Genomic DNA, 9,722 nt, shown 5'->3' with positions numbered 1-9,722 from the left:
AAATTATGTTGACATTTAGATAGGCAGGTTTTATGAATCAAATGTTTCTGTCCTCCCAAAATTTACATGTTGAAGCCTTAACCCACAGGGTAATGGCATTAGGAGGTGGGCAGGTAATTAGCTTTAGATGAGGTCCTGAGGTTGGGATCCCCATGATGTCATCAGAGCCCTTATAAGGAGAGAAAGAGACACCAGAATTTCCTTTCCCTCTCCCTTGTAGGATACTGGAGAAGGCAGCCATCTGCAAGCCAGACAGAGAGTCCTCGCCAGGACCTAAAGGGCCAGCACCTTGATCTTGAGTTTCTCAGTCTCCAGAACTGTACAAAATAAATGTCTGCTGTTTAAACTACCCAGACTATGGTATTTTGTTATAGTCTAACCTAAGATAACTAGCTCGAACATGCAAAGATTAAATTAGTTTTTTCAGTTGCTGGTTTTGCAAATTATTTATTCCTCTACTTTATCATAAATATATTTTTAAAATATTTTGAAGTCAGTAGAATGGGTCTAAAATACAAGCTCTGTTCCTGATTACCTCTGCAGCTTTGGGCAGGCAAGTAGAACTCTCTAAACTCAAGACTTCTCCTCTATGAAATAAGCAAAAATAACATTTCCTGGAGAAGTACATGACACTTATGAAGAGCTCATTCTGTGCTAGCTTTGGTTCCACATAGTCATCATTTTCGTATGAAAAGCAATTCATCTGGTTTGTAAATTTAATTTCTTATCATAACCACTACCTCACAAAGATACACGATTTGTTTTTAATTGTATCAATTTTGTACTTGCATGTCGCAATTAGTATTTTAATTATAAATATATAAATATGATTGAAAAATAGTTATTTTAAGTATCATATTATTTTCTTAAGAAATATTCTTTAGAATAAAATTCCTTGAAAATGCACTGAAACATATTTATTGGCAAGTGGCTTTCTGAAAGAAACAGTTATGGCTGAAAATTTGATTTTTTATGAAAAATTTACATGCAGCAGTAATATACTTTTATATTTTTTTCTAAGTAGTAGGCATGAAAATACTAAATTTAAAAAATAATGGACATTTATTTCATAATGAGGTGGAATGATTATAAGTTTTTCTTTCTCTTATTTTTAAACATCAAGTTAATAATGCATCTTTGTTGAAAAATAATCAACAATTTGGATGCAAATGCAGTCAAAATAATGAATATACCCTCACTGCGCTAATCCATCTACTCAGAGTTAACCATTATTAGCAGCTTTGTTGGTGTAATAGTGTGACATTTCAAATTTATCTAATTTGATAAAATACGGTACACTATGCTATAATAATCAGATATTCAAGAACAGATGATTACAAAAATATATAACCATGAAATCTATATTCTACAACACAGTTTTTCCATAAATTATATAACATGAGCTAATTTTGTATTCAGCTTATTATTTTTAACAGCTGCTTCAGGCAAATGCTTTTACTTTGTAATTATTTAAATACTACTATATCCTGTCATTCTTTTTTGATATAAAATATACTAGTTTGCAGCAATTAAAATTATATTGACATTTCCATAGGCAGGTTTTATGGATCAAATGTAATATTTCACAGAATATTACAGTTCCATAATTTATTTAATATTATTGAGGATTCAATTTATACAGTTGATAAAAATGCATTTGACTGTGAGTAATGGAACAATCACAATAAGTTAATGATAGGTATATATCATTTTTATAGGGCATTCAAAGGTGAAGAGTCCAAGGGTTTCTATAGAAACTCATCCTTAGCACATGGACTCTAAAAGTCAATTCCTCCTAACATTGTTCTCCAAAAGAAGAACATACCTCCAATACTCATGGCGCTTGGGGAATGATATGGGTCTTTTCTACTTCCCTTTTTTCCTTTAGCAAGTTTCCAACCCCTCTCTTCTGGCGTCTGTGTGCTCGCCTAATCACATACTCAGCAGATTTATTTTGCCAGTTGGCTACTTGCTCAGCAGGTGACATCAGCAAGAAGCCAGTACACATAGCTGGGAGATATTTTTGTTAAGTCTGGTTTTGGAATGGGGTTTGATCTTTCCTGCTGTCTTTCATGTCGAATAAGTCTAAAGCTGCATTTCCAGTATGTATGTTCCATGGGGCTGTAAAACTATCACTTTTCAAGCTTATTGTAAAGATCCTGCCCTGATCTCCCTATAATTACTTTTTGTTTGTTTTAGAAACAGTCCTTAACTAGTTCATTTCATATCAACTGCTGGGCCAAGAAGAGTAATAAATTGGATTATAATTGATTAACTGATAATCTAGCTGTGGATTTTTGTTTTTGTTTATGTTTTGAGACAGGGTCTTGCTCTTTCAGCCAGGCTGGAGTGCAGTGGTGTGATCACGGCTCACTGCAGCCTTGATCTCCTGGGCTCAAGCGATTCTCCCACCTTAGCCTCCTAAGTAGCTAAGACCACAGGAGCTCACCACCACACCTGGTTAACGTTTTTATCCTTTTGTACAGATGGGGTCTCACTATGCCCAGGCTGGTCTCAAACCGTGGGCTCAAGGGATTTTCCCACTTCAGCTTTCCAAAGTGCTGAGATTATGGGTGCTAGCAACCATGCACAGCCTAGCTGTGGATTTTGACATAGAAAAAAGTAAAGAATCAAGGATAAGACCATTAGATGTGCTCCCCAAACATAATAAGTGGCCTTTTATGTTATTTTCTTACTGATGAAAATAAAAGGAAGATTTGAAAATGACAATTGAACTCTTTAGGTATCAACGGCCCTATAATTTCATGTAAAGCCTTATTTGCAGAAAGACGTCAGGTGATTTTTGTGGATGTATTGCGAAGAAGTAGGAGCAATTTGTGCTTAATCGATTTACCAGATTAATAATCTTTACTTCCTTGAGAAATCATTCTGCTAATGCCCAGCAAGTGAATGACTCATAGGACATCTTATAAATTTCCAACATATTTTCTAGCAACTGAGCTGTTTACTTACTAAAAGTCAGCTGTATTTATTTCTTACAGTTATATCACTTATACTTTTTGTGATAATTAAACAGTTAAATTAAATTGCTGAAAAATAATGGGCAAATAAAGAGTTATGAATTTGTGATGACTAATTTAAATAATTCAGAAAGACTTGATAAATGTGACTCACCAAAAATAAAGTCTATCTGTGGGCAAATAAACTGTAAAAAATTAGTTGAATAATGTAAACATTTATTAAAATTCTTAAATTATTTCAAAAATGTCATTTAGTTCGAGGAACATTTTTAAAACATTTTAATAAAGGACTATATTAAGCATATATAAAGGTTGAGAAATAACATAATAAACTGCTATTTGCCCTGTTTAATTGCCATGATTTTATAACATTTACAAATCATGAACAATCTTACTTCAACTCTATTCCTACAAAATTCCTCACTCCCTTTGAATTATTTTGAATCAAATGCCGTATTGTTTTATCTGGAAATATTTCAAAATATATCTCAAAACATGATCATTTTTAAACTTTAATAAAATATTTGTATCCCACCTAAAAATTAATGTTTAATATTTTTACATTGTGTTCATTTTTCTTTATTTCAATTTGTTTTTATAGCTTATTTGTTCAAATCAAGAATCTATCAGATTAGAGAGTACATATTGAAATTGGTTGGTGTGTCTTTTAAATCTTTTATATGGTGTATATTAATAACTTTTCAAATTATTCATTGAAGGACTTAAATTTTATGGTCCTGTAGCTTTTTTTTTTTTTTTTTTTTCCCACAGCCTGGACTTTGCTGACTGCATCACTGTGGGGCCACTTCATATGTTCCTCTGATCCCTGTAATTAGAAATTCGTGATTGTATCCAGGATCTTAATCAGACTCAGGTTTGACATTTTCACAAGAATGTGTCATAGTTGGCATTCTCTGCCTTTCTAAAGGAGCCAGTTGGTAAATGCTTGTCTCCCTTTATGTGTGTGTAAGCAGCTATTGATGACCACTGACTAAACCATTAGCTCAATAGGAGTTGCAAATGGGTCTGTTCTAATTCTTTCATTCCTTTTTTATTTATAAAATAAAATATTCTATAGAAGACACGTTTCCTCATCAACTATTTGCTTACCCACATATCTTCATCAATGTTATGGTTGCCTGGGATAAAATGTAAACAAGAAAATAAAGAGAAATGCTAAGTTTTTTCAAATTTACTTAGATAACAAGTTAATTAGTAAATATCATCCACATGGGAAAAATTAGGGGTGTGAGTGTGCATGAATATTTGTGGGATTAGTTTGTGTGTGTATGTGTGTTTCTGTGTGTGTGTGTGTATTTTGTGTCTTTATAAGTTAATGTATTTAAGCAAATCTGTCCAATGTGTCCTTTTGGCGATCAGCGGTAGCTTCCTTGCTTTTTGTGAGGAGACCATTAGGCTTATTGTGTACCTTTACTGCCCAGACTGCACTCTAACCTTGCTCTACAGAGCCCTAGCGACTTTCAGTGAGATGGCATTTTGAGACTGTCATCTAGATGCCATGGATACTCTGCAGCATTAGTCCTTATTTCTATGACTTTTTTTGGTACAAAGTCCTAGATTAATACAAAAAAACAAAAATCAAATAATTGATAGATACCACATAATAGTTTTTATATTATTATGAGTTAAATAGACATAACACCTGTTTTCAAGAAGCTTACAAAAGTAGATACTTAAAACTAAATATAAATTGAAATAAGTGATAAGATTTCTATGAGAAAAATAGGTTAAAATGTAAAATTTGACATTAATATGTTTTTTTTTCAAAAATTTAAGTATATATTATTTATAGCTAATTCACTGGCATTTCCAAAACTAGAGCCTTAGGTGGTTCGTGAATCCCATAAAGCAATGTGCAAGAATTGCACATTGGAGAGAGGTCTCTTTCATGTTGTTAGAGCCCGTTACTTAATAATTTAAGAACCACATCTCTCTTTAATGTTCCTATTTTATCAGCCATTAACTGAAGTAATTATACTAATATTTTACATGAGGATATTGATTTTGAATATTCTTTTATCTATTTCCCCCAGACTTCATTTTTTATAGGTTGATGTTTTTATCACAAAAATATGCTTTTGCCATTTTCATATTTGTGATTGTATACATTATTAATAAAATATAACCCTATTTGACATATTAAATCATGTGTTCTTCTGATATAAATATTGTCATCCATTCATTTTTTAAAAATTGATATTCGCCTTGTGTAGATTAGCTGTTAACTCTGGTTCTATCTTGCTTAAGGCATATTTCTTATAAGCAGTGTATGTCCCAGGTTGTTTATATTTTAATTCAACTTAGAAATATTTAATTTTTAAATGAATAGCACAGAACATAGCAGATAATCTATCTCTCGAGTCAGAAAAAAGAAAAAATGAGGTTGAAATCTGCATTCTGTTGCATACTCATTGTAGATTACAAAGAAATCCCTGCTCACTATTTACATTAAGGTAATGCTTGAAATGGAATGTCCTTAGCCAGATTTACAGATGAGTTTATGGAGCTCAGTCAGAAACGCAAGAAATGCATCTGATTGCAAAAGGCAGGTGGTGTAAACTATTTCTCAAGATAAGAGATTTCCCATGATGCGCTTACATGAATTCTCTTATTGTTCCGACTAAAATAAAGAATTATGTTCCGACTATAGTTAGTTTGAAAGAAAGGGAAGATGATAAAACAAACAAAAAAAACTAGGGAAAAAAGGACACAAAAACTTCATGAGTGAGGGAAAGTACAAAAGTAATTTCAAGCACTTGAACAATTTGTGCTTCTTTACCTGGGAAAATTCCACATGAAAATTCCCAGTAGCTGGATGTTTCAACTCAATTAAGGTGATTTAAGTATATTTCCATTTGGATCATGACTGCCATTTCTTACAACATTAAATATCTGTCTCTGAAACAAAAATAACCTAAAATAGTTTACAATTAGATGAACATGGGAGAGGTTGGAAGTGGACCTTTTAAAAGCTCTGGATTTCTTAGCTCCAAACTCTTATTAGGAGTAAATGATGCAGAAAAAAGTTTTAAATATATCACTTAGGCTTCTGCAAACAACTTATGTTCAAATATTTGTTATCTTTGAATGCTGTGCATTTACTTTAAATATGTTTAGAGTATTTGGCGTAATTGGGTTAATTTAGTAAGTTTTATTAACTCATTTTATAACAAAAAAGGAAACCTTGCAAACTGGAAAAAAATGAAACACAGCATTTAAAATTCAGTTCTGCACTGAATTTGGAAATATGCAATAGGGAGTTATCTGAGTTGGCTCTAAATTCAGTGGCACGCATCCTCATGAGAGACACACACAGTAGAGGGACACAGAGCAGAGAAGTTGACGTGAAGAGGAAGGGAGTGACCACAGTGATGCGACCAACACTCAGGAAAACCCTGGAAGTGTTGGCATCCTCTGTACACCAGAAAAGGCAAGAAAAGTTCTTCCCTAGAACCCTCGGAGGCCATGTAGCCCTATTGACACCTTGGTGTCAGTCTTCCAGCTTCTGAAAGCGTGAAAGAATACATTTCTCCTTTTTAAGCTGCCCCATTTCTGGCAATTTGTTTCAGCAGCCTCCAGAAAGGAATATAGGTGCTACGTTAGGAAGCCCAGTTTTGACCAAGGAGTGACAAAGACTCTGCCTTTGTTACCTGGAAGTGCAGGAATCCTCAGTTCTTGTCTAGTTTGGGAGAAAGAATTCCACCAAGAGACAAAGACAATTAGTAATGTAAGCACTAGCCTGAAGATCACTTTCTTTTTTTTTTTTTTTTTTTTTTTAAGATGGAGTCTCCCTCTGTTGTCCAGGCTGGAGTGCAGTGGTGCGATCTTGGCTTACTGCAAGCTCCGCCTCCCGGGTTCAGGCCATTCTCCTGCTTCAGCCTTCCAGGTAGCTGGGACTACAGGCGCCGGGCACTACGCCCGGCTAATTTTTTGTGTTTTTAGTGGAGACGGGGTTTCACCATGTTAGCCAGGATGGTCTTGATCTCCTGACCTCGTGATCCGCCCGTCTTGGCCTCCCAAAGTGCTGGGATTACAGGCGTGAGCCACTGCGCCCAGCCACCTGAAGATCACTTTCTAATCAAAAGGTGGAAAGAAAAAAACTGGAGCCAGCCTGGGAAGGACCCTACCTTGTGCTGCTAACTACCAAGACTGCTGTTCGTACAGCGAAAAAGGGATAGAATCATCACACCCGAGTCAAAGCGCCATGCCCTCCAGAGTCGTGGGCCACAGTCCCAGGGGAAAACCCTACCAAACTAAAGCTAAGAAAAATTTAACTCTTTCATCTATTCTATTACTTTTTCTTCTTTCCTCACTCTACTGCTGAATATCTAGTTATTAACATAACCAAGTCAATTTCACCTCAAAGTATTGCATTTAATGCTTGCCTTGTTATACCCTGTGGGGACTCGCCAAGTCAAAGACAGCTATCTACTTCAGAAAAGTACCTCTCTCCCTCCTGACTCTCCTCAGACTGGGCATTAGTAAATTGGAACCATTTAATCCGGGGAGATTCAATAAAGACCCCAGTGTCAACCAGGAGCCTTGCCCCACGATGTAGAGCTTTTATGTCATAGTTGGTCCAATGTTCTGTGAACCACTAAAGAGCAAGGATGGACTGCCCCAACTGGTTTTTGTAATTTCCTAAAACCATACATTCATTTAACTAGAGGATCATAGAAGTTAAAGAGGTAAAACAAACTTTGGCAATTAAGACAGGATACCAAGATGCAAATGCCTGGTTGGAATAGATCAAATATTTGTCCACACGTTAAACAAAAGCAAATGTTATGCTTGTGCACATGGCAGGCCAGAGGCCCAAATTGTCCCCTTTCCACTAGGGTGGTCCTCCAGTTGACCAGGTGTGGGCTGCATGATAGCTCTTTTCCAGGATTCTACAGCCTGGAGTAATAGGTCATGCCAAGCTCTCTCTGCTATATCCTGAAGTCTGGCACCCTGTGGGTCAGGCCCCGAGGGCCATCCAGCTTCTAAGTTCACTTCGTGTCTCTCATGACAGGGAGAAAACTTAGTGTTCCTTGGAGACCTGAAGGGATACAGTGAGCTTAAGAATTTTCAAGAGATTATCAATCAGTCAGCCCTTGTTCATCCCTGAGCAGATGTGTGGTGGTATTGTGATTGGGCCTTTACTGGGCACTCTGCTGAATAACTGGAGTGGCACTTGTGCTTTAGTCCATTTGGCTATCCCTTTCACCCTGGCATTTCATCAGCCAGAAGGAGGAAAAATAAGACACTGTAAAGCGAGAGAAGCCCCTTATGGGTCTTTTGACGCTCGCGTCTATTGAGACGCAATTGGAGTCCCACGGGGAATACCAGATCAATTTAAAGCCCGAAATCAAATAGCTTCAGGATTTGAGTCAATATTTTGGGGGTGACAGTTGATAAAAATGTAGATTGGGTAAACTACATCTATTGCAACCAACAGCAATGAGCTTTTCATAAGTTAAAAGAAAAACTCATGTGGGCCTCCAGTGTCTGTCCTTGTCAGGCCCGCATCACCCAGGTTTAAAAGATCCTGCTAAGTCACTTTATGAAGTATCCACACCTATGATAACTACATCACCCTGGATATTGAGTCAAATTCCTAATCCCCTCCCATCCCCCAAATTGTGTCTGATCACCCTGGCCTGCCTGCAGCAAGAATCCTTTCAGATTTGTTTAGCCAGAATCCTACTCACCCCTGATTTTCCTCTTGGTCATTTTCTGTCCCATGACCCCTATCCTGCTCCTTGGCTGTAAATCCCAATGTTTCCTTTTGTATTTGAGGAAATCCCTATACTCATCTCTGTGGTTCTGAGGAAAGTCTGGCTGACTATCTTTTTTTTTTTTTTTTTTTTTTTTGAGACAGAGTCTCGCTCTGTTGCCCAGGCTGGAGCGATCTCCAGCCTGGAGCAGTGGTGTGATCTCAGCTCGCTGCAACCTCCACCTGCTAGGCTCAAGTGATTCTTCTGCCTCAGCCTCCCGAGTTGCTGGGATTACAGGTGCCTGCCACCAGGCCAGGCTAATTTTTATATTTTTAGTAGAGAGGGGGTTTCACCATGTTGGTCAGGCTGGTGCTGAACTCCTGATCTCAGGTGATCTGCCTGCCTGAGCCTCCCAAAGTGCTGTGATTACAGGCATGAGCCACCATGCCCGGCCTTCCTGACTTAACAAGAGTCAGAATAATTGTTTCTTTCTTTAATAGAAGATAAATGGGCTTTTATAGCATAAACAATAGTGATGATGATGGACAATTCTTTGAGGCTCAATGTGTGTCAGATGCTTTTCTTGGTGCTTTTTATGTTACTTTTTTTTTTTTCTAACTGCAGTCTTTTGATGCAGGGCCTCCTGTCTTCCTTCTCTATCTTCCTTCTCCAGATAGCAAAACTAAGGAAAAGAGAAGTTGGGTAGCTGTCCAGGGTTATACAGCTGAACAAAATTACATTAAATTAAGTTATGGTCTTATAATCCAGGGATAGTAGCATATAAAAATATTATTTAAAACTATCTTAAAAATGACGGTAATAATTCTTTGTATGTGATGATAATGTTATTAACATTTGTTTTATTAATGTTAGAAATACAAAAATGCTATACCTAATAAAAAGTTAAACAAGCAATATACAATATCTCTATAAAAACATATTTTAGCTGCTCCATTTTAAATTATGTATACTAAATATTTCTCCTTACAGTTATCTCTTTCAGACTGACATATTTTCTTAC

The sequence above is a fragment of the Pan troglodytes genome, chromosome 6 (assembly GCF_028858775.2).
Source record: "Pan troglodytes isolate AG18354 chromosome 6, NHGRI_mPanTro3-v2.0_pri, whole genome shotgun sequence".
NCBI classification, from domain to species: domain Eukaryota; kingdom Metazoa; phylum Chordata; class Mammalia; order Primates; family Hominidae; genus Pan; species Pan troglodytes.
This window is presented reverse-complemented; position numbering follows the sequence as displayed.